Genomic DNA, 27,545 nt, shown 5'->3' on the forward strand with positions numbered 1-27,545 from the left:
ACAGCACTACAATATCTACATCCAAAACACTAAGGAGGTCAGTGCTCACATATTCCTCAGAAAACTGGTCACTAAAAGTAACTGGTACTAACATTCTGAATGCCTTTGAGAAGAAGGTATTCCGCAGAATAATATTCCTCTGCTGCAAATGAAGGAAGTGGAGAAAACGGTATATCTATCAGGAAAGAAACTAGTAATGTCACCAGGACTGCTGTGGGGAAGGTCATGTGGCACAGAAGGGTGATACAGCGATATCGAAGAAAATACTAACTGGAAATCTCGGAGGGCAAAGAAGGAGGGCGCAGCCGGCCGAAAATTTCTTGGATACACCGAACTGAAGGAGATCTACAGACAAAGGGATACGGGAGTTGGAAAACACAAGCGCATAACCGGGACACTTGGCGGGTAGCCATAGAAAACGAGAAGGTCCACAATGGACTGTAAAGCCACAAAAGAAGAAGAAGAAGACGATCACGATGAAAAAGAAATATTTATCGAAACGACATTTTCTCTGGTAAAGTGTTCCTTGAAACAGTTATTTGCCCCTACAACATTCCATATAAAAAACATTGCACACTAAATTTTTATTAAATATTGGCCTTTTACCCGCAGCTTCGCCCGCATACACGTATGACACATGCAACACATGCTTCCCCTTCTTTTGGTTTATTTCCTCCTACCCTTCTGTTTTTGCCTATCTCATCCTACTTCCTCTATCCATCCATCTAATCCATCCCTCTCTCTGTCTATCCATCTGCTCCTCGCAGTTCATCTAAACTCCACCCTCTTCACTATTCATCTCCTCCCCCTCCCCCACCTCGCCCCTCTGCTCAGCCGAGCCCATTCACATGTATAGCATCTGGAACACATTCCAATATTAACCGTACTAGACACATGTTATACAGGGCAGCCCAGAGGTCAGGGGTTATCAACGTATCTCACTCCCCCCCCCCCTTACCGCCCCTATTGGAACTGGTTTGTTCTTACCTGTACAGTATTTCTTTCCTGATCATAAGTATCATGTATATCGGTTCTCCCTTTTATTCCAGTCTCGTATTGTTCGTGAAAAGAAGGATTGTCGGTATGCCTCTGTGTGGGCTCTAATCTCTCTGATTTTATCCTCATGGTCTCTTCGCGAGATATACGTAGGAGGGAGCAATATACTGCTTGATTCCTCGGTGAAGGTATGTTCTCGAAACTTCAACAAAAGCCCGTACAGAGCTACTGAGCGTCTCTCCTGCAGAGTCTTCCACTGGAGTTGATCTATCATCTCCGTAAAACTTTGCGATTACTAAATGATCCTGTAACGAAGCGCGCTGCTCTCCGTTGGATCTTCTCTATCTCTTCTATCAACCCTATCTGGTACGGATCCCACACTGCCGAGCAGTATTCAAGCAGTGGGTGAACAAGCGTACTGTAACCTACTTCCTTTGTTTTCGGATTGCATTTCCTTAGGATTCTTCCAATGAATCTCAGTCTGGCATCTGCTTTACCTACGACCAACTTTATATGATCATTCCATTTTAAATCACTCCTAATAGATACTCCCAGATAATTTATGGAATTAACTGCTTCCAGTTGCTGACCTGCTATATTGTAGCTACATGATAAGGGATCTATCTTTCTATGTATTCGCAGCACATTACACTTGTCTACATTGAGATTCAATTGCCATTCCCTGCACCATGCGTCAATTCGCTGCAGAACCTCCTGCATTTCAGTACAATTTCCCATTGTTACAACCTCTCGATACACCACATCATCATCTGCAAAAAGCCTCAGTGAACTTCCGATGTCATCCACAAGGTCATTTATGTATATTGTGAATAGCAACGGTCCTATGACACTCCCCTGCGGCACACCTGAAATCACTCTTACTTCGGAAGACTTCTTTCCATTGAGAATGACATGCTGCGTTCTGTTATCTAGGAACTCTTCAATCCAATCACACAATTGGTCTGATAGTCCATATGCTCTTACTTTGTTCATTAAGCTTTCACTACCGCAGGCATACGTTCAATCATGTGCTGGAAAGTTTTTTGGGGAATGGCAGCCCATTCTTCACGGAGTGCTGCACTGAGGAGAGGTATCGATGTCGGTCGGTGAGGCCTGGCACGAAGTCGGCGTTCCAAAACATCCCAAAGGTTTTATATAGGAATCAGGTCAGGCCTCTGTGCAAGCCTGTCCATTACAGGGCTGTTATTGTCGTGTAACCACTCCGTCTTAGGCCGTGCATTATGAACAGGTGCTCGATCGTGCTGAAAGATACAATCGCCATCCCCGAATTGCTCTTCAACAGTGGGAAGCAAGAAGGTGCTTAAAACATCAATGCAGACCTGCGCCGTGATAGTGCCATGCAAAACAACAAGGTTACAAGCCCCCTCCATGAAAAACACAACCACACCGAATTTTACTGTTGGCACTACAAAGGCTGGCAGATGATGTTCACCGGGCATTTGACATACCCACACACTGCCATCGGATCGCCATATTGTGTACCATCATTCGTCACTCCACACAACGTTTTTTCACTGTTCAATCGTCCATAGTTTACGCTCCTTACATCAAGCGAGACGTGGTTTGGCATTTACCGGCGTGATGTGTGGCTTAAGAGCGGCTGCTCGACCATGAAGTCCAAGTTTTCTTACCTCTTGCCTAACTTTCATAGTACTTACAGTGGATCTTGACGCAGTTTTGAATTCCTGTGTGATGGTCTGGATAAATGTCTGCTTATTACACAGTACGCCCCTCTTCAACTGTCGGCGGTCTCTGTCAGTCAACGGACGAGGTCGGCCTATACGCTTTTGTGCTGTACGTGTCCCTTCACGTTTCCATTTCATTTCACTATCACATCGGAAACAGTGGACCTAGGGATGTAAAGGAGTGTGGAAATCTCGCGTACAGACGTATGACACAAGTGACACCCAATCACCTGACTACGTTCGAAATCCGTGAGTTCCGCGGAGCGCCCCATTCTGCTCTCAGAATGGTTCAAATGGCTCTGAGCAATATGGGACTTAACATCTGAGGTCATCAGTCCCCTAGACTTAGAACTACTCAAACCTAACTAACCTAAGGACATCACACACATCCATGCCCGAGGCAGGATTCGAAACTGCGACCGCAGCAGCAGCGCGGTTCCGGACTGAAACGCCTAGAACCGCTCGGCCACAGCGGCCGGCCATTCTGCTCTCTCACGATGTCTAATGACTACTGAGGTCACTGATATGGAATACCTGGCAGTAGGTGGCAGCAAAATGCGCCTAATATGAAGAACGTATGTTTCTGGGGGTGTCCGGATACTTTTGATTATATAGTGTACATAGGACGCCGAAACGAGTAGAGCAGCAGCGATCAGGAACCACCTGAAGATGGCAACGCAACGAGTCTGTCTGCCGAAACATCGTAGAGAACTTACGACTTGACCCTGCCCGACATCAGAGAATTCTACAAGCCTAAATAAGGGTCCTGATCAGACTGGCTTTGAGCCGAGACACAGGGTTACACTTGAAACGTCCTGGTAGATGACAACTGTATGTTGGGCCAGAACCCGAACCTGCTACCTTTGTCTTTCGCGGCCAAGTGCTCTATTGACTGATCTATCCGAGCACAGTCACGAGCCGCCCTTACGGCATTATTTCCGCCAAAACTCTCCTCCTATGTTAAAAATGTGTCTCATTAACGTTTCATCTCATGATAAACGCGCACAAGTCGCCAAAGTGTCGTCAAATACAAACATTTGCATTAGGCGGCTAAATTATTCTAGACGAGGTGTCCCGGACAATAATGACATAAGATCATCTTATGTCACGTCGTTTGCTCTTACAGCTACAGTCCGGTTTCTGTACAAGTTGTAGATTATCTCATGCAAAAGGTCAGCGACCAGCGCATATTCACAAAGAAATTGTATCTGTTTATGAGAACATTATGAATCGACAAAATGTAACGAAATTGTGTCGTCATTTCTCTGAAAGTAGGACCGATGTTCATGACAAACAAAGAACAGGTCGGCCATCTGTGATCTCTGATGCCCTTCTTCGGAGTACGGAGGAAAAAATTCGTGCGATAGACGTCTCACATTGAAAGAATTGCTTCAGATCATACCGGACGTGTCAATGACAACTCTTTATGACGTTGTGACTGTTAAGTTAGGGTACAGGAAATTGTGTGCGAGCTGAGTTCCAAAACTGTTAACGGAAGAACACAAAAAGAAAAGGATGATCACATAGTGACAGGTGACGAGACGTGGGTTTATCACCATACACCTGAATCCAAGCAACAATCAATGCAATGGCGCCATTCGAATTCACCAAAAGCCAAGAAATGCAAAACGTCGATTTCAGCGAAGAAAATCATGGATTCTGTTTTTTGGGACATACAAGGCATTCTTCTGTTAGAATTTATGCCTCCTGGAACGAAAATTAATGCTCCAGCATATTGCCAGACTTTGAAACATCTTCCAAGTGGAGTCCGCTTGCTTCATGACAACGCTCGGCCTCACACAGCGCTCGTATTCCGTGTCTTCCGTTACCTGAAGTCACATCTTGGTGGAAAATCATTCCACGACGATGAAGAGATCGAATATGAATTTGAAATGTGGTTCCGACAACAGGCGGCAACATTCTATGACTGTGGGATACAAAAGCTTCCGCACCGACTTAACAAATGTTTCGATAACGGGGGTGATTATGTCGAAAAGTAACAAATAATCCAGCTAATAAGATGTAACTGATGTTTTATAAATAAATGTTCTATTTAAAGACTGCGAGCCATTGTATCTTTACCTTTCGAAATGCCCTCGTACATTTTTTTTTAACTGTAGGTTCTGATAATTATTTTAAAAGACACTTCTATAATTTGCAAATTTGATAACTCGGCCTGAGACTTGCCTCAGTTACTGCTAATTAGTGAGTTTTAGCTGTTGTTGTGGTCTTCAGTCCTCAGACTGGTTTGAGGCAGCTCTCCATGCTACTCTATCCTGTGCAAGCTTCATCATCTCCCAGTACCTACTGCAATTTACATCCTTCTCAATCTGTTTAGTGTATTCATCTCTTGGTCTCCCTCTACGATTTTTACCCTCTACGATTTTTACCCTCTCCGCTTCGCAAATTATTTATCGTCCATGTTTCACTTTCAAACATGGCTACAGTCCATACAAATACTTTCAGAAACGACTTCCTGACACTTAAATCTACACTCGATGTTAACAAATTTCTCAGAAACTCTTTCCTTGCCATTGCCAGTCTACATTTTATATCCTCTCTTCTTCGACCATCATCAGTTATTTTGCTCCCCAAATAGCAAAACTTCTTTACTACTTTAAGTGTCTCATTTCCTAATCTAATTCCCTCAGCATCACCCGACTTAATTCGACTACATTCCATTATCATCGTTTTGCTTTTGTTGATGTTCATCTTATATCCTCCTTTCAAGACACTATCCATTCCGTTCAACAGCTCTTCCAAGTCCTTTGCTGTCTCTGACAGAATTACAATGTCATCGGCGAACCTCAAAGTTTTTATTTCTTCTCCATGGATTTTAATACCTACTCCGAACTTTTGTTTCCATTACTGCTTGCTCAATATACAGATTGAATAGCATCGGGGATATGCTACAACCCTGTCTCACTCCCTTCCAAACCACTGCTTCCCTTTCATGTCCCTCGACTCTTATAACTGCCATCTGGTTTCTGTACAAATTGTAAATAGCCTTTCGCTCCCTGTATTTTATCCCGGCCACCTTCAGAATTTGAAAGACAGTATTCCAGTCAACATTGTCAAAAGCTTTCTCTAAGTCTACAAATGCTAGAAACGTGGGTTTGCCTTTCCTTAATCTTTCTTCTAAGATAAGTCGTAAGGTCAGTATTGCCTCACGTGTTCCTTTATTTCTACATACACACTCTAAAAGGTTCGACATGTGACTATCACGTTTGCAACTCAATCACTTAAGCATTCACTCAGCCAAGAACGATTTTTCTTGTGTTTCATTTTTCTTCAGAAGTCAATTATTGTGTGATACCAGTTAAGTAAGCAACATACCAGTTGCAACCTCTCTGTATAAAACAGTATCATCTGCAAATAATCTAACAGAACTTCCGTCTTTATCCACTAGGTTATTTATATGTAGTGTCAAAAGTAATGTTTCTACAACACCCCCCTGGGCTACGCTGGATGTTATTTTACGTCTGAAGATTTGTATCAAAAAATGAATGACTCCATTACAGACACTGACTGAACAGCAGTATACGAGTCCCAGTGTGAGTACTTAAATTGGGGCCCCTCCCCTCCCCTTCCCTTCCCACTCTCCACGCCTGCCCTATCCCCATGTTTCAGCACGTCAACAACTGTGGGCGTCCTCCTCTCAGTTGTGTCAAAAACTAAGAAACAAGATTATTTCCAAAGTTTGGTAAAACGGAATATGCAACGTTTCTTTTTAAAAATAGTGAAGTTGACCTGGGGAAATGTCACATCAGCGGAGGAAATGAATTATATGTACACTCGAAAAGCAAGCAGATGTAACGGAGCGTGAAAATTATCGACAAATATCACTCATAAACCTGGGGTATGATATCTTCTCTAAGCTCCTGCTTCAGCGCTTCCTCCCAGTCGTCCAGAGGGAAAAAGGGCGACGCCAAAACGGATTTCTTCTAGAGAAGTCAATGGTAAACCAGATTTTCACCCTGAGACAAATATCAGAGCAAAAACAATTGGATTTGGAATTGGCTCACACCAGCTATTCATTGGCTTTAATGCTGCATGTCGTAGGGTGTCGTAGGTGAACAGGGAAAATTTATATCCGACCCTGAGAGAAATACAAATAATTTCATGTGGCTCAATGGCCTGGTGCTAGTTTCTCAATAGGAGACCACTTCGGCGACATGCGCGTGCCCTATGTACCCCAGTTATTCAACAAGGGAAAGGGGACCTACAGTTTAACGTGGAATCCGAACCACGTGACGTTTCTGGGGACGCCTCACGTCGGTGAGAAGTTAAGGCTAGATTAAAGGTAGATTGAAAAATCCATGGTCCGTCTAGGCTATGTAAAAGGAAAAGTTGACTTACGGGCCAGCGGGGCGGGCTTCCACATACCGGTGCAAATATTAGCCAACACCAATGAAACAGACGTAGTCGCAATATCTCAGAGGGCAATGGAGGCGTGTATTATTGCATTAGAACAGGCTGCTAAGTACAGGCGACTGGCAGTCAATGGATCTACAACTAAATATGTAGCTCGTGGAATAGCACACACGTGAAACATGAACTTGGAAGGACCGAGCTGTTTGTGAACTCTTGTGATCGACTGTGACCTACGCACCTTGTGTGAAATTAAATAACAGCTACTGGCTTCCAAAAGAACTTATTTTACCCCCCCCCCCCCCCAAAAAAAAAACTACTTTCGTCAATGCTTTAATCCTACAGCACTACAATATCTACATCCAAAACACTAAGGAGGTCAGTGCTCACATATTCCTCAGAAAACTGGTCACTAAAAGTAACTGGTACTAACATTCTGAATGCCTTTGAGAAGAAGGTATTCCGCAGAATAATATTCCTCTGCTGCAAATGAAGGAAGTGGAGAAAACGGTATATCTATCAGGAAAGAAACTAGTAATGTCACCAGGACTGCTGTGGGGAAGGTCATGTGGCACAGAAGGGTGATACAGCGATATCGAAGAAAATACTAACTGGAAATCTCGGAGGGCAAAGAAGGAGGGCGCAGCCGGCCGAAAATTTCTTGGATACACCGAACTGAAGGAGATCTACAGACAAAGGGATACGGGAGTTGGAAAACACAAGCGCATAACCGGGACACTTGGCGGGTAGCCATAGAAAACGAGAAGGTCCACAATGGACTGTAAAGCCACAAAAGAAGAAGAAGAAGACGATCACGATGAAAAAGAAATATTTATCGAAACGACATTTTCTCTGGTAAAGTGTTCCTTGAAACAGTTATTTGCCCCTACAACATTCCATATAAAAAACATTGCACACTAAATTTTTATTAAATATTGGCCTTTTACCCGCAGCTTCGCCCGCATACACGTATGACACATGCAACACATGCTTCCCCTTCTTTTGGTTTATTTCCTCCTACCCTTCTGTTTTTGCCTATCTCATCCTACTTCCTCTATCCATCCATCTAATCCATCCCTCTCTCTGTCTATCCATCTGCTCCTCGCAGTTCATCTAAACTCCACCCTCTTCACTATTCATCTCCTCCCCCTCCCCCACCTCGCCCCTCTGCCCAGCCGAGCCCATTCACATGTATAGCATCTGGAACACATTCCAATATTAACCGTACTAGACACATGTTATACAGGGCAGCCCAGAGGTCAGGGGTTATCAACGTATCTCACCCCCCCCCCCTTACCGCCCCTATTGGAACTGGTTTGTTCTTACCTGTACAGTATTTCTTTCCTGATCATAAGTATCATGTATATCGGTTCTCCCTTTTATTCCAGTCTCGTATTGTTCGTGAAAAGAAGGATTGTCGGTATGCCTCTGTGTGGGCTCTAATCTCTCTGATTTTATCCTCATGGTCTCTTCGCGAGATATACGTAGGAGGGAGCAATATACTGCTTGATTCCTCGGTGAAGGTATGTTCTCGAAACTTCAACAAAAGCCCGTACAGAGCTACTGAGCGTCTCTCCTGCAGAGTCTTCCACTGGAGTTGATCTATCATCTCCGTAAAACTTTGCGATTACTAAATGATCCTGTAACGAAGCGCGCTGCTCTCCGTTGGATCTTCTCTATCTCTTCTATCAACCCTATCTGGTACGGATCCCACACTGCCGAGCAGTATTCAAGCAGTGGGTGAACAAGCGTACTGTAACCTACTTCCTTTGTTTTCGGATTGCATTTCCTTAGGATTCTTCCAATGAATCTCAGTCTGGCATCTGCTTTACCTACGACCAACTTTATATGATCATTCCATTTTAAATCACTCCTAATAGATACTCCCAGATAATTTATGGAATTAACTGCTTCCAGTTGCTGACCTGCTATATTGTAGCTACATGATAAGGGATCTATCTTTCTATGTATTCGCAGCACATTACACTTGTCTACATTGAGATTCAATTGCCATTCCCTGCACCATGCGTCAATTCGCTGCAGAACCTCCTGCATTTCAGTACAATTTCCCATTGTTACAACCTCTCGATACACCACATCATCATCTGCAAAAAGCCTCAGTGAACTTCCGATGTCATCCACAAGGTCATTTATGTATATTGTGAATAGCAACGGTCCTATGACACTCCCCTGCGGCACACCTGAAATCACTCTTACTTCGGAAGACTTCTTTCCATTGAGAATGACATGCTGCGTTCTGTTATCTAGGAACTCTTCAATCCAATCACACAATTGGTCTGATAGTCCATATGCTCTTACTTTGTTCATTAAGCTTTCACTACCGCAGGCATACGTTCAATCATGTGCTGGAAAGTTTTTTGGGGAATGGCAGCCCATTCTTCACGGAGTGCTGCACTGAGGAGAGGTATCGATGTCGGTCGGTGAGGCCTGGCACGAAGTCGGCGTTCCAAAACATCCCAAAGGTTTTATATAGGAATCAGGTCAGGCCTCTGTGCAAGCCTGTCCATTACAGGGCTGTTATTGTCGTGTAACCACTCCGTCTTAGGCCGTGCATTATGAACAGGTGCTCGATCGTGCTGAAAGATACAATCGCCATCCCCGAATTGCTCTTCAACAGTGAGAAGCAAGAAGGTGCTTAAAACATCAATGCAGACCTGCGCCGTGATAGTGCCATGCAAAACAACAAGGTTACAAGCCCCCTCCATGAAAAACACAACCACACCGAATTTTACTGTTGGCACTACAAAGGCTGGCAGATGATGTTCACCGGGCATTTGACATACCCACACACTGCCATCGGATCGCCATATTGTGTACCATCATTCGTCACTCCACACAACGTTTTTTCACTGTTCAATCGTCCATAGTTTACGCTCCTTACATCAAGCGAGACGTGGTTTGGCATTTACCGGCGTGATGTGTGGCTTAAGAGCGGCTGCTCGACCATGAAGTCCAAGTTTTCTTACCTCTTGCCTAACTTTCATAGTACTTACAGTGGATCTTGACGCAGTTTTGAATTCCTGTGTGATGGTCTGGATAAATGTCTGCTTATTACACAGTACGCCCCTCTTCAACTGTCAGCGGTCTCTGTCAGTCAACGGACGAGGTCGGCCTATACGCTTTTGTGCTGTACGTGTCCCTTCACGTTTCCATTTCATTTCACTATCACATCGGAAACAGTGGACCTAGGGATGTAAAGGAGTGTGGAAATCTCGCGTACAGACGTATGACACAAGTGACACCCAATCACCTGACTACGTTCGAAATCCGTGAGTTCCGCGGAGCGCCCCATTCTGCTCTCAGAATGGTTCAAATGGCTCTGAGCAATATGGGACTTAACATCTGAGGTCATCAGTCCCCTAGACTTAGAACTACTCAAACCTAACTAACCTAAGGACATCACACACATCCATGCCCGAGGCAGGATTCGAAACTGCGACCGCAGCAGCAGCGCGGTTCCGGACTGAAACGCCTAGAATCGCTCGGCCACAGCGGCCGGCCATTCTGCTCTCTCACGATGTCTAATGACTACTGAGGTCACTGATATGGAATACCTGGCAGTAGGTGGCAGCAAAATGCGCCTAATATGAAGAACGTATGTTTCTGGGGGTGTCCGGATACTTTTGATTATATAGTGTACATAGGACGCCGAAACGAGTAGAGCAGCAGCGATCAGGAACCACCTGAAGATGGCAACGCAACGAGTCTGTCTGCCGAAACATCGTAGAGAACTTACGACTTGACCCTGCCCGACATCAGAGAATTCTACAAGCCTAAATAAGGGTCCTGATCAGACTGGCTTTGAGCCGAGACACAGGGTTACACTTGAAACGTCCTGGTAGATGACAACTGTATGTTGGGCCAGAACCCGAACCTGCTACCTTTGTCTTTCGCGGCCAAGTGCTCTATTGACTGATCTATCCGAGCACAGTCACGAGCCGCCCTTACGGCATTATTTCCGCCAAAACTCTCCTCCTATGTTAAAAATGTGTCTCATTAACGTTTCATCTCATGATAAACGCGCACAAGTCGCCAAAGTGTCGTCAAATACAAACATTTGCATTAGGCGGCTAAATTATTCTAGACGAGGTGTCCCGGACAATAATGACATAAGATCATCTTATGTCACGTCGTTTGCTCTTACAGCTACAGTCCGGTTTCTGTACAAGTTGTAGATTATCTCATGCAAAAGGTCAGCGACCAGCGCATATTCACAAAGAAATTGTATCTGTTTATGAGAACATTATGAATCGACAAAATGTAACGAAATTGTGTCGTCATTTCTCTGAAAGTAGGACCGATGTTCATGACAAACAAAGAACAGGTCGGCCATCTGTGATCTCTGATGCCCTTCTTCGGAGTACGGAGGAAAAAATTCGTGCGATAGACGTCTCACATTGAAAGAATTGCTTCAGATCATACCGGACGTGTCAATGACAACTCTTTATGACGTTGTGACTGTTAAGTTAGGGTACAGGAAATTGTGTGCGAGCTGAGTTCCAAAACTGTTAACGGAAGAACACAAAAAGAAAAGGATGATCACATAGTGACAGGTGACGAGACGTGGGTTTATCACCATACACCTGAATCCAAGCAACAATCAATGCAATGGCGCCATTCGAATTCACCAAAAGCCAAGAAATGCAAAACGTCGATTTCAGCGAAGAAAATCATGGATTCTGTTTTTTGGGACATACAAGGCATTCTTCTGTTAGAATTTATGCCTCCTGGAACGAAAATTAATGCTCCAGCATATTGCCAGACTTTGAAACCTCTTCCAAGTGGAGTCCGCTTGCTTCATGACAACGCTCGGCCTCACACAGCGCTCGTATTCCGTGTCTTCCGTTACCTGAAGTCACATCTTGGTGGAAAATCATTCCACGACGATGAAGAGATCGAATATGAATTTGAAATGTGGTTCCGACAACAGGCGGCAACATTCTATGACTGTGGGATACAAAAGCTTCCGCACCGACTTAACAAATGTTTCGATAACGGGGGTGATTATGTCGAAAAATAACAAATAATCCAGCTAATAAGATGTAACTGATGTTTTATAAATAAATGTTCTATTTAAAGACTGCGAGCCATTGTATCTTTACTTTTCGAAATGCCCTCGTACATTTTTTTTTTTAACTGTAGGTTCTGATAATTATTTTAAAAGACACTTCTATAATTTGCAAATTTGATAACTCGGCCTGAGACTTGCCTCAGTTACTGCTAATTAGTGAGTTTTAGCTGTTGTTGTGGTCTTCAGTCCTCAGACTGGTTTGAGGCAGCTCTCCATGCTACTCTATCCTGTGCAAGCTTCATCATCTCCCAGTACCTACTGCAATTTACATCCTTCTCAATCTGTTTAGTGTATTCATCTCTTGGTCTCCCTCTACGATTTTTACCCTCTACGATTTTTACCCTCTACGCTTCGCAAACTATTTATCGTCCATGTTTCACTTTCAAACATGGCTACAGTCCATACAAATACTTTCAGAAACGACTTCCTGACACTTAAATCTACACTCGATGTTAACAAATTTCTCAGAAACTCTTTCCTTGCCATTGCCAGTCTACATTTTATATCCTCTCTTCTTCGACCATCATCAGTTATTTTGCTCCCCAAATAGCAAAACTTCTTTACTACTTTAAGTGTCTCATTTCCTAATCTAATTCCCTCAGCATCACCCGACTTAATTCGACTACATTCCATTATCATCGTTTTGCTTTTGTTGATGTTCATCTTATATCCTCCTTTCAAGACACTATCCATTCCGTTCAACAGCTCTTCCAAGTCCTTTGCTGTCTCTGACAGAATTACAATGTCATCGGCGAACCTCAAAGTTTTTATTTCTTCTCCATGGATTTTAATACCTACTCCGAACTTTTGTTTCCATTACTGCTTGCTCAATATACAGATTGAATAGCATCGGGGATATGCTACAACCCTGTCTCACTCCCTTCCAAACCACTGCTTCCCTTTCATGTCCCTCGACTCTTATAACTGCCATCTGGTTTCTGTACAAATTGTAAATAGCCTTTCGCTCCCTGTATTTTATCCCGGCCACCTTCAGAATTTGAAAGACAGTATTCCAGTCAACATTGTCAAAAGCTTTCTCTAAGTCTACAAATGCTAGAAACGTGGGTTTGCCTTTCCTTAATCTTTCTTCTAAGATAAGTCGTAAGGTCAGTATTGCCTCACGTGTTCCTTTATTTCTACATACACACTCTAAAAGGTTCGACATGTGACTATCACGTTTGCAACTCAATCACTTAAGCATTCACTCAGCCAAGAACGATTTTTCTTGTGTTTCATTTTTCTTCAGAAGTCAATTATTGTGTGATACCAGTTAAGTAAGCAACATACCAGTTGCAACCTCTCTGTATAAAACAGTATCATCTGCAAATAATCTAACAGAACTTCCGTCTTTATCCACTAGGTTATTTATATGTAGTGTCAAAAGTAATGTTTCTACAACACTCCCCTGGGCTACGCTGGATGTTATTTTACGTCTGAAGATTTGTATCAAAAAAAGAATGACTCCATTACAGACACTGACTGAACAGCAGTATACGAGTCCCAGTGTGAGTACTTAAATTGGGGCCCCTCCCCTCCCCTTCCCTTCCCACTCTCCACGCCTGCCCTATCCCCATGTTTCAGCACGTCAACAACTGTGGGCGTCCTCCTCTCACTTGTGTCAAAAACTAAGAAATAAGATTATTTCCAAAGTTTGGTAAAACGGAATATGCAACGTTTCTTTTTAAAAATAGTGAAGTTGACCTGGGGAAATGTCACATCAGCGGAGGAAATGAATTATATGTACACTCGAAAAGCAAGCAGATGTAACGGAGCGTGAAAATTATCCACAAATATCACTCATAAACCTGGGGTATGATATCTTCTCTAAGCTCCTGCTTCAGCGCTTCCTCCCAGTCGTCCAGAGGGAAAAAGGGCGACACCAAAACGGATTTCTTCTAGAGAAGTCAATGGTAAACCAGATTTTCACCCTGAGACAAATATCAGAGCAAAAACAATTGGATTTGGAATTGGCTCACACCAGCTATTCATTGGCTTTAACGCTGCATGTCGTAGGGTGTCGTAGGTGAACAGGGAAATTTTATATCCGACCCTGAGAGAAATACAAATAATTTCATGTGGCTCAATGGCCTGGTGCTAGTTTCTCAATAGGAGACCACTTCGGCGGCATGCGCGTGCCCTATGTACCCCAGTTATTCAACAAGGGAAAGGGGACCTACAGTTTAACGTGGAATCCGAACCACGTGACGTTTCTGGGGACGCCTCACGTCGGTGAGAAGTTAAGGCTAGATTAAAGGTAGACTGAAAAATCCATGGTCCGTCTAGGCTATGTAAAAGGAAAAGTTGACTTACGGGCCAGCGGGGCGGGCTTCCACATACCGGTGCAAATATTAGCCAACACCAATGAAACAGACGTAGTCGCAATATCTCAGAGGGCAATGGAGGCGTGTATTATTGCATTAGAACAGGCTGCTAAGTACAGGCGACTGGCAGTCAATGGATCTACAACTAAATATGTAGCTCGTGGAATAGCACACACGTGAAACATGAACTTGGAAGGACCGAGCTGTTTGTGAACTCTTGTGATCGACTGTGACCTACGCACCTTGTGTGAAATTAAATAACAGCTACTGGCTTCCAAAAGAACTTATTTTACCCCCCCCCCCCCAAAAAAAAACTACTTTCGTCAATGCTTTAATCCTACAGCACTACAATATCTATATCCAAAACACTAAGGAGGTCAGTGCTCACATATTCCTCAGAAAACTGGTCACTAAAAGTAACTGATACTAACATTCTGAATGCCTTTGAGAAGAAGGTATTCCGCAGAATAATATTCCTCTGCTGCAAATGAAGGAAGTGGAGAAAACGGTGTATCTATCAGGAAAGAAACTAGTAATGTCACCAGGACTGCTGTGGGGAAGGTCATGTGGCACAGAAGGGTGATACAGCGATATCGAAGAAAATACTAACTGGAAATCTCGGAGGGCAAAGAAGGAGGGCGCAGCCGGCCGAAAATTTCTTGGATACACCGAACTGAAGGAGATCTACAGACAAAAGGATACGGGAGTTGGAAAACACAAGCGCATGACCGGGACACTTGGCGGGTAGCCATAGAAAACGAGAAAATGGACTGTAAAGCCACAAAAGAAGAAGAAGAAGAAAAATAAATATTTATCGAAACGACATTTTCTCTGGTAAAGTGTTCCTTGAAATAGTTATTTGCCCCTACAACATTCCATATAAAAAACATTGCACACTAAATTTTTATTAAATATTGGCCTTTTACCCGCAGCTTCGCCCGCATACACGTATGACACATGCAACACATGCTTCCCCTTCTTTTGGTTCATTTCCTCCTACCCTTCTGTTTTTGCCCATCTCATCCTCCTTCCTCTATCCATCCATCTAATCCATCCCTCTCTCTGTCTATCCATCTGCTCCTCGCAGTTCATCTAAACTCCACCCTCTTCACTATTCATCTCCTCCCCCTCCCCCACCTCGCCCCTCTGCTCAGCCGAGCCCATTCACATGTATAGCATCTGGAACACATTCCAATATTAACAGTACTAGACACATGTTATACAGGGCAGCCCAGAGGTCAGGGGTTATCAACGTATCTCACTCCCCCCCCCCCCTTACCACCCCTATTGGAACTGGTTTGTTCTTACCTGTACAGTATTTCTTTCCTGATCATAAGTATCATGTATATCAGCGTGTACCAAATTTGGTTGAAATCGATCCTGTGGTTCAGGATAGGATGTGGAGAGTACACACAAACACACACATTTTTACGTATGTATATGATACAGTTTATATGAAAATTTATATTTAAGTATGGAATCGACAGTCTTATGTTAAGTGAAAACATTGAATATTAATTAACTGCAACACAGAACAATATAACAAAAATATCTAATATGGTATTCTAAGACAAACTAGAAACAAAACGGTAGCTTGAAAGAAATATGCATGTTACAATATACTGCTGCCCAATACAAGCGTAACATCAACAAGGTGGCAGGCAACAAAAGTCAAATTTGCATGAAGTGTAGTAGAGCCTTGGACATGCAAATGATAAGCATTTTAGCAGAACTGTACCAAGTAGGTAGGAGAAACGCTATCTGCATTACGTATACAAGGAAAGATTACTAAGTGGATATCTCATGCAAAAAACGCATTTGAAAGTTGTTATTTCCGAGAAGATGGTGTCATTTCTCGTGCAAGAAGGAGAAACGTCCCATAGCTAAAGGCAAGATCGTCGCCTGTGAAGACTGTAGTTATTTTTCTCCAATACTGTGTTCGTATCGCATGGGTTCCCACGACTTTCTTGAGAATATAGAATCGTTGCCTCCAGGAGGAGTGTACTCTGCGCCATGCAGAATGCAGCGCGGGGTGGCCGAGCGGTCTTGGGCGCCTTGTTACGGTTCGCGCGCCTCCCTCCCTCGGGCGTGTGTGTGTGTGTGTGTGTGTGTGTTGTCCTTAGTGTAAGTTAGTTTAAGTTACATTAAGTAGTGTGTAAGCTTAGGGACTGGTGATCTCAGCAGTTTGGTCCCATAAGACCTTACCACAAATTTCCAAAAAATTTTTGCCAAGCAGAATCTCTATGGCCCCACGCGACTAGCGCCCAAAAGGAAATACACACTGTTTGCTCGGCTGTCTGTGATGGTACAGTAACGTCACGTACCTTCCGTTGCAAAATGTGCATGTCTGCAGGAATACAAACATTCACTATCTGTACGGCTACTGTTATTGCGGGTTCCCCTATGGCGACAGCAAAGGGAGCTGCGCCGACAGTGGCGAGCACAACAACAACACAGGAGTAGCAGACGAATTCCAGTTCAGCGTATAGCATCACGAAGGACGTTTCCTTTCGTAGAAGCTCGGAGGAGTTAAAAAAATGTTCAAATGTGTGGAAATCTTATGGGACTTAACTGCTAAGGTCATCAGTCCCTAAGCTTACACACTACTTAACCTAAATTATCCTAAGGACAAACACACACACCCATGCCCGAGAGAGGACTCGAACCTCCGCCGGGACCAGCCGCACAGTCCATGACTGCAGCGCCTGAGACCACTCGGCTAATCCCGCAAGGCTTGGATGAGTACTAAGATTGTCATATCGCTTTCGTTATCGTCATTCGGGCCTAGCACCTGGCGTAATGGCACAAGGGTACCATTAATGGGCCGGCCGGGGTGGACGAGCGGTTCTAGGCGCTACAGTCTGGAACCGCGAGACCGATACGGTCGCAGGTTCGAATCCTGCCTCGCGCATGGATGTGTGTGATGTCCTTAGGTTAGTTAAGTTTGAGTAGTTCTAAGTTCTAGGGGACTGATGACCTCAGAAGTTGAGTCCCATAGTGCTCAGAGCCATTTGAACCATTTGGTACCATTAATGGGGTTTTCGTCTCGTGATTTCAAAAAATTATTTTCTTTTCACGTATTTTGACTCCTTATAATCTTAAGAATACCTGCTCAAAAGGATTTTGTTCCTAAATTATTCACGTTCCAATGGAAGCGTGCATACGCCCAGTCCAGCCGCTCTCGACACTTGCCCGTTTGTGACTCTGATCGATATCTCTCTTTCTGTACAGCTATTGTAACACTCTGGGTCGAAGAAAATATCGATATGGATGGTGTACTTGCTCAGCAGAGTCTCAAGTATATGCTTTCGACAGACGTGAGATGAAAAAGCGGTTACAGCAACACTATCATAAGAGTTCAACGAATGACAATCCGCAACACGATTACTGTTCTGAAAGTTGGTGTAAATCGAAGCAAGCTGAGATGAACGGGATACTGGATACTTATGATCATAAGAAACCACTGAGGAGTGAAGTTAGCCCGCATCTCGTGGTCGTGCGGTAGCGTTCTCGCTTCCCACGCCCGGGTTCCCGGGTTCGATTCCCGGCGGGGTCAGGGATTTTCTCTGCCTCGTGATGGCTGGGTGTTGTGTGATGTCCTTAGGTTAGTTAGGTTTAAGTAGTTCTAAGTTCTAGGGGACTGATGACCATAGATGTTAAGTCCCATAGTGCTCAGAGCCATTTGAACCATTTGAGTGAAGTTACTGAAGCTACTCTTTATGTGTACAAACATCTGACTGACGACATTTTGATTCAGAGCTACCTTGGAGCTTATACACAGAACAACGATGACGCACTGAATTCATTAATTTGGACTTATGCTCCAAAACACATGTTTTCGGGTGTAAAAGTCGTCCAAATGTGCAAAAAATCGGGCGTGCGTCATTTTTAACAACAGATTTAAGGGAGTCCTGCATAACATGAAAGTCATGGGCACCACAGCCTGCTCATTCGCCACGAAGAGAGACGAGAAACGCCTCAAGCTTTCGGAGAGGCGATCGTTCCAGAGCAGCATCGACGCTGTAATTGAGGCTAAAGAGACTGGCGCTTTAGTAAATGAGATCTCCGAAGAAGAAGGTTTATAGCATGCCCCAGGAATAGCAAATTAATGGTAAGTTTAAAAATTTTACTTATATATTCAAAAATCCAATTAAAAACTTCAAAAGCGTATTTCTTGAGACAAAGTTTTATTTACATTTAAAGATAACCTGTATGGCCAATTTGCTGTTACTTGTATGAGAACATGTCTATTTGCCATAGTTTAGCTATTTTTCGTTCGGCATAGCTCGCAGACGATTTTACAACCCATTAGCATTGGTTGTACCTGCCGTATCAGACACTGAAAGTATTGATTAAAACATTACTATAACGCAAAAACGATAACAGACTAATAAAACAAATAATAAAAGACAGAAAAGCTTACATTAATATCTTAAAACCTGTAAAAAATTTCGCTGGTTCTACTTTTTTTAAGTAAAGCAAAACTGAAATACACAGAGTGTCTCAAAAGCATACACAAGCTTTAGGCACAGGTTCCTTGGATCAAAACAAGAAAAAAAATTTCTAGTAAACACGTGCTGTAAAATGCATATCTGAAGATCTATAAGCACTTGTTCAGTAGAAGAGATGTGTTTCACAGCAGCTCAAGTGCTCACCTTTTGCATGGTTCATACTTATTGGTCAGCATCGGCATCAGGTGAACAAAACTTTCATTACATGCCTTGTCAAAATCAACTTAATAACAAAAACTGGGGTATTATACAGTTATAAGCAAGTGTGGTTTACATTCCCCGCTCTTTGACTTACAATGGCGTGCCCTCTATAGGCCAAATCTTTGAACATAAAAACCGTAAAATATAGCAAAGTTACAGTGAAAGATTTAACGGGTATTCGCTATCATTTACATGTACAGGGTGTTTCAAAAATACTTTCAAAAACTTTGGGAAATGTCCGAAAATCATTCATTTTTGATTTATTGATGAATTTTACAATTTAGGTGATTGGAGCTCATAGACACAAACTCATAACAACTGCTCGGAATGTTTTACTTTTGCTTCTAAACACGCTTGCACTTGCCGAATCATTGTTGTACTTTTGCAAATACTCCGTGACGGTTTCCATGACATTTGGATGTAGAGTATCTGCGTCCATGCGGTCTACTGCATAGACCAATGGTTTGAGGTACCCCTAGAGATGATAATCCACAGGACTGAGGTCGCGGGAACGTGCAGGCCAGGGAACTCGTCTGCCTCTTCCTATCCGTCAGTCATGGTAGATACCAGCCAGTGCATTACGAACACTGTGGCTGAATGAAATGGGATGGCGTTCCATCACGCATAAACCTCATGTTTCTTCTTACTTGCAGGGGCACATCATCTAGTAGGTCTTGGAAGGTATTCTGAAAAAAGTCATGGCAAACACCACCAGTAAGACGTGTTGGGAGGACATATGGCCCTACCAGACAATCATCTACAATGCCATCCCACTTTTAGCTGATGCTGATGTCTACCCTGTACTGCAGCACGAGGATTGCGATCCATCCGTATGTGCTCGTTATGGAAATTCGTCATTCCAGCTCTTACACACGTTGCCTCGTCTACAAAAAAAACTGAGGAGACAAACAAGGAACTGGCAGTTTGTGCATCAAACCGTCGGCAAACTCTCTTCCGTGGTGGATAAGCACCGGGCGTACGGATCTGCACACGTTGAAGATGATATGAATGAAAAAGTTGCTCATGAGGTATCCTCCACTTGTCTTGTGCTGATGCCTGGCTCTTCTTCAACAGCCCACAGAGCGTACTCTTCCTAGTCGGGCGCACAGGCAACACGTGGCTTTCCTCGATTCATAACATGTGGTGTTACGGATTCTGTCTCGACAAAGTAATGGTACACAGCACCAAAAATTGGATGACTCGTCTGTCTTTGGTCTGGCAACGCCATCTGATACAGCCGTCCAGCCTCGTATAAATCACTATGTTCACGTATATAAAATCGTGTCTGAATTGTCACGAAATGAATATTCTGATATGTTTCAATGGAACAATTTCAGCTAACTCTCTGCCTGCAGTACAAGTACACAATGAACGCGTTGAAAACAGACGAATGCAAACAGGTCTCCCCGGTAACACAACGCCATCTAGGATACAATGAGTCAAATGCATGCAAAGATAAGTGAAGTTGTTGGGTGGCACCTGGAAAGCCGTTGAAAATCAGTTTTTTTTAATAACTCAAAAACAGGATTTTCAGACACATGTTTATCTTTTTTTGATGCAAGGAACCAGCCAACCTGTCTCTAAAGTTTGAAACGTATTTTTGAGTAAGTACGATCGGGCTCCCGTAGAGGTGGTGTTGGTACTACAAAAAGACTGGTAGTCCCTCGCATTTAAGCTGCCCTACAAGACAGGTGTACTGTGGGGGTAGTAGTGGAATGCATTCCAATGGCTAGGCATGCGGATGAGCACAAATGAACACACACATGGAGTTGGGGAGGGGGGGGGGGGGGAAGGAGATGGATTGTGAGAGGAAAGAGATGAACAGACAATGAGAGGATGAGGAAATGGATATGGAGGAGGAGGACGAGAAGATGGAAGAAGAAAGGGGGGAGGAGAGAAGACTGACAAAGAGAAGGGTAGGAGGAGATGAACAAAGAGAGACTGGGGGGGGGGGGGGGGGAGAGAGAACAAGATGGAGCAAGAGATGGGAGACAGGAGAAGATGGAGCGAGAGAGGGGGAAGGAGAGGGGCGATAACAGAGAGAGGGAGGAGGCGAAGGCGTGAGCAATATATGTGAAGTCCATGTGTCGGGGCGAAGACGTGGGCAAAAGGCTAGTACATTTGGGCTTGGTGCATAAGTTTGTAGTGTTTTCCGTAAGTTCAATAAACACAACACATGCACATAACAGTAACTTTAGTCATCACTAATATATTCTCTTTCATTATTTACAACAGTCTGCAATACTGGGGTAACTTTTAGATTCTGCGACTGAAGAAATCACGTGGTTCTGAGGCGAAGAACTCTTCGAGCCATGTTCGGAGCGCATTTTAATCTTACAAGGAAGTTCCTTGAAGGCTGTTCGATAGAGAGCGGGAAAGGGAAAATCTGAGGGCGCAGGATCATGTGAATAAGGGGAGTAGGAGTGATTTCCGAACACAATTCCTATAGAGCGTTTTTGTCAGTCTAGCAGAATGCGGGCAGGCGTTATCGTGGAGAGCATCACCTCACATATTCTATCTGGTCGTTGTTCTTGGAATGCGTCTGCAAGATAACTTATTTGTTGACAATAAATGTTAGCAGTAATGGTTACACATCGGGGAAGCACTGCGCAGCACTCCACACCGTCGCTGTTCCATAACATGCATAACATCTTTTGTGGATACGCGCAGGTCTTTATACGAGGAGCTGCTGCTTCGCTTGGGCTCACCCATGTCTTTCTTTTGCATGTCTTTCTTTAGCATAAAGACGCCATTTCTAGCCACCAGTAACGACACAGCATAGGAGTGGTCGGCGTTGTTCACGAGCCAACTAATGACTAGCAAGGAGAGATGCATATTAGGCCACGCGCTGATTTTCCTGATTTTGGCTTATAGCAGGGGTGGGCATATAGCGGCCCGCGGGCCACATGTGGCCCGCGGAGGGGTTGTGTGTGGCCCGCCAAGACATTTACAAAAATCAAAGGAAAAACAAAATTTCCCTTCCCCGCGCGACTAAAAAAATCCGCGAGCGTCTGCGCTACTTGGTAGTGCGTACTACCGACAGATGTCTGTACAGTCACGCAACCAACCTAGCAGCATGTGGGCGCGGTGGATTATGGGAGCACTACCATCAGCCACCACGGGCACGGAAAAAAGCACTGTGCATCCTGCTATTGGCGCAAATTTATGCTGCACGCGGTGGCTGATCGGAGCGCTGTATTTCTCCCGCGCCGAGTGAATAGTACTACGTTCAGAGCAATTTTCTTCTTTTTGGGTTGGTTTACTTGTGTTTTGTCTGTGCAGCAGTACAACGTAATATTATTTTTTTTTTACTTCAGTGCAATCATGACTCCTAAGAAGAAGCGTAAAGTCGGTGATAAGTGCCCTCTGTTTAACGAAAATTGGACGACCAAATATTTCTTTATTGATGCAGGAAATAAAGCCGCATGCTTACTATGCCATGATACAGTTGTCGTATTCAAGGAGTACAATCTGAAACGACATCACGAAACAAAACACAGTGACTTTGGCTGCAACTTTGGCTGCAACCTTTCAGATGAAGAACGAAAAATAAAAGCAGCGGAATTCGTGAAACGCTTGAAGAAGCAACAAGCGTTATTTACGAAGCAAAAAACACCACTTCAAAATAGTGCTACAGGAGCAAGTTTCATGGTCCCCTATAACCTTGCTAAACGAAACAAACCTTTTTCGGATGGCGTGTTTATTACATAGTGCATGGTAAAGTATGCAAGTGTATTGTGTCCTGAGGTTAAAACCGAATTGGAGAGAATTTCGTTGTCAAGGAGGACTATAGCGCGGCGCATTGATTTAATTAGTGACGAACTTGCAGACCAGCTAAAGACTGTGAGCGAAGATTTTGTTTGGTTTTCACTGGCAATGGACGAAAGCACAAATATGGTAGACACTGCACAAGTACTCATCTTTATCCGTGGAATTAATGAACATTTCGTCATCACCGAGAAATTACTTGGTATACTATCCATGAAAGATAGAACCAACTGGTCAGGATTTGTTAGAATGTGTTGTTAATTGTGTGGAAACAAGTGGCTTATCCTGGAACAAAATGGTAAGCATTACAACAGATGGGGCCAGAGCTTTCTGTGGGAAGAATATAGGTATGGTGAAACTTTTAAAAAACAAGTTACAAGCCGAAGACACAGACAGTGGTATTTTGGATTTTCATTGTATTTTACATCAGGAAAGGCTCTGCAAGACTGCAATAGACTTAAAGCATGTGGTAGATCCTGTTGTTGGTGTTGTGAACACAATCAAAGCAAGGACACTCCATCACAGACAGTTCAAATCTCTTCTTGAGGAGGTGGAGGCAGAACATGAATATGTAATTTACCATAACAGTGTCAGGTGGTTGAGCTTGGGAAAAGTATTAAAAAGAGTCTGGACATTACAAGATGAAATTATTTTATTTCTGGACACTAAAGAGATATCTCATGATTTTGTTGCAAAAATAGGATATGAAGAGTGGAGATATGAGATGATGTTTGCAGCTGATATTTTTGAAAAACTGAATGAGCTGAATGTGACATTGCAGGGAAAGGGGTTGTTTGCTCATGAAATGTGGACACATGTCAAAGCATTTAAAACAAAACTAGGTCTGTTTGCAAGGCAAGCAAATGAAGACAAATTTTGTCATTTCCCTTTACTAGGGAAACAGAAAGTATCTGGAAGTGTTTCAGCTAAGATTAGGGATTATCTGCAGAGTTTAGAGGCTGAGTTTACGAGGTGCATTCAAGTTCTAAGGCCTCCGATTTTTTTTCTCTGGACTGGAAAGAGATAGAAACATGCGCATTGTTTTAAAATGAGGCCACGTTCATTGTCAATACGTCCCAGAGATGGCACCACCGTACGACAGATGGAATTTTACCGCCAGCGGCGAGAATGAGAACTGTTTTAAATACTTAAAATGGCGACGTTTTCCTTACTTGAATAGCGTGCAGTCATTCGTTTTCTAAATTTGCGTGGTGTGAAACCAATTGAAATTCATCGACAGTTGAAGGAGACATGTGGTGATGGAGTTATGGATGTGTCGAAAGTGCGTTCGTGGGTGCGACAGTTTAATGAAGGCAGAACATCGTGTGACAACAAACCGAAACAACCTCCGGCTCGCACAAGCCGATCTGACGACATGATCGAGAAAGTGGAGAGAATTGTTTTGGGGATCGCCGAATGACTGTTGAACAGATCGCCTCCAGAGTTGGCATTTCTGTGGGTTCTGTGCACACAATCCTGCATGACGACCTGAAAATGCGAAAAGTGTCATCCAGGTGGGTGCCACGAACGCTACGGACGACCACATGGCTGCACGTGTGGCATGTTGCCAAGCAATGTTGACGCGCAACGACAGCACGAATGGGACTTTCTTTTCGTCGGTTGTGACAATGAATGAGACGTGGATGCCATTTTTTCAATCCAGAAACAAAGCGCCAGTCAGCTCAATGGAAGCACACAGATTCACCGCCACCAAAAAAATTTCGGGTAACCGCCAGTGCTGAAAAAATGATGGTGTCCATGTTCTGGGACAGCGAGGGCGTAATCCTTACCCATTGCGTTCCAAAGGGCACTACGGTAACACGTGCATCCTAAGAAAATGTTTTGAAGAACAAATTCCTTCCTGCACTGCAACAAAAACGTCCGGGAAGGGCTGCGCGTATGCTGTTTCACCAAGACAACGCACCCGCACATCGAGCTAACGTTACGCAACAGTTTCTTCGTGATAACAACTTTGAAGTGATTCCTCATGCACCCTACTCACCTGACCTGGCTCCTAGTGACTTTCGGCTTTTTCCAACTATGAAAGACACTCTCCGTGGCCGCACATTCACCAGCCGTGCTGTTATTGCCTCAGCGATTTTCCAGTGGTCAAAACAGACTCCTCAAGAAGCCTTCCCCGCTGCCATGGAATCATGGCGTCAGCGTTGTGAAAAATGTGTACGTCTACAGGGCGATTACGTCGAGAAGTAACGCCAGTTTCATCGATTTCGGGTGAGTAGTTAATTAGAAAAAAAATCGGAGGCCTTAGAACTTGAATGCACCTCGTACTACAAGATTTCAGGATTTTAAGAAAATTGAGCCTCAATTTAATGTTTTATCGTATCCCATCACTGCTGATATTGACACTGCACCACAGGAGCTGCAACTTGAACTGACTGACATGCAGGCAGATCACACAGTGAAAGAAATGTTTAGTGCTGTAACCTTAGTTGACTTTTATAAATCTTTGTCAGCTGAAAAATTTCCATTTATCATGAAATTTGCAGGCAAAATGTTCTCCATATTTGGATCGACGTATATTTATGAACAAAGTTTTTCTTGTTTGAAAATCAACAAGAGCAAATACCGAACTGTATAACGGACAGTAATTTGCAGGCTGTGATGAGAACATCAACTAGCAGTCTGACTCCTGATTTCAAAAAAATTGTGCAAAATTGTGATAGGATGCATTTGTCCCTTTAAACCTGTTTTAAAATTTAATGTACTTGGAGATTATATTAAATTAGCAAAATAAATGAAATTGAACACAAGTATTTTATTTGAGGATGTCAGAAGGAAAGAGGTACAAGTGACTTTAGACTTATCAAAATTATAAGAAGTATACTTATACCCCTTTCCTTCTGACTCTTTCATTTATATCTAATGATTTTTATGATACCTTTTACGAAATGTAAAGCTAACTAATCAATGCATCTTAACGCTTTCACTGCTGCTCCCGAAATTGCAACTCTGTATGTGATGTATGATTAGAAATAAAGAAAACTTGCATTTTCATAAAAATTTTGGGAATAGCACGCACGCACGCACGCACACACACACACACACACACACACACACACACACACACTATATATATATATATATATATATATATATATATATATATATATATATATATATATATATATATATATATATATATAGTGTGTGTGTGTGTGCGTGCGTGCGTGCTATTCCCAAAATTTTTATGAAAATGCAAGTTTTCTTTATTTCTAATCATACATCACATACAGAGTTGCAATTTCGGGAGCAGCAGTGAAAGCGTTAAGATATGCCGTCAGTATATATACGGCATTAGAAGTGAAAGGTTTATAAGGTGCGGCCCTCCGCTAACCTCTGTGTCTATAATGTGGCCCCCGAGCCAAAACAATTGCCCACCCCTGGCTTATAGCATGCGGTACCCGTACATCCGACTGTTGAACCTTCCCAGCTGCATGAAAATGTCGCACGATGATGAAATTATCACAGTTCACATCTGACATCGAATAAACTGATGTGGATCATTGGGGACAAATGGGTTTGCCGCGCGGGGTAGCCGCTCGGTCTGAGGTGTCTTCTCAGGGTCTGCGCGGCTTCCCCGTCGGAGGTTCAAGTCCTCTCTCGAGCATGGGTGTATGTATCGTCCTAATCGTAAGTTAGGTTAAGTATTGTGTAAGCATAGGGACCGATGACCTCAGCACTTTGGTCCCATAAGCCCTTACCCCGAATTTCCTAATGGGTTTAAACGACCTTCACCAAGCCCGGACGGAAGGTCTTCCTGAACGTGGAGAGACATTAATATCAAAATGACCGTACATAAAAAGAGAAAACCATGTTTTTGCTGTGCTCTGTCCAGTGGTACTGTCCCCATACAGGACATATATGTTTTTGGCTGCATTCGCTGCTGAACTCAAACAGAAAGATATGTCGGAAATGTTCCGCTTTCTCCACTTGACACCCCATTTTCTAGCACCGACAGCTCCACCGACTATCTCCAAACGACATGATGACAATACGAGGTTTGTCCGGAAAATACGTATAAAAGTTGAATAATAACTTTATTTTACAATTATTCAGATATTACAATATGGTCTTCAAAGTACTCGCCCTGAGACGCGATACACTTCTGCCAACGCCGTTTCCACTGTTGATAACATTGCTGAAAGTCTTCAGTTGTGATGTTGTTCAGTTGCCGTGTCGTTTCCGCCTTGATGGCTTCCACATCTCCCAAGTGTCGCCCCCGAACCACCATTTTGCATTTCGGGAACACGAAGAAGTCACACTGGGCTAAATCGGCTGAATAAGGCGGGTGGTCTGTCACGGTGACTGAGCTTCGGGTCAAAAATTCGCGCATAACGAGCGACGTGTGAGCGGGCGCATTGTCGTGATGAAGGATCCACTTGCCCCCTTTTGCCAACTCCGATCGAACTCGGGCCACACGAGCTCTGACACGTGTCAGGGCTTCAACGAAAAAATTTTCGTTCACTCTCCGGCCGGGAGGGACAAATTCCTTGTAAACAATGCCCCTAGAATCAAAGAAAACAATCAACATTGTCTTCACACTGGACCTTGATTTTCG

This window comes from Schistocerca cancellata, chromosome 8, assembly GCF_023864275.1.
Source record: "Schistocerca cancellata isolate TAMUIC-IGC-003103 chromosome 8, iqSchCanc2.1, whole genome shotgun sequence".
In the NCBI taxonomy this organism is placed as follows: domain Eukaryota; kingdom Metazoa; phylum Arthropoda; class Insecta; order Orthoptera; family Acrididae; genus Schistocerca; species Schistocerca cancellata.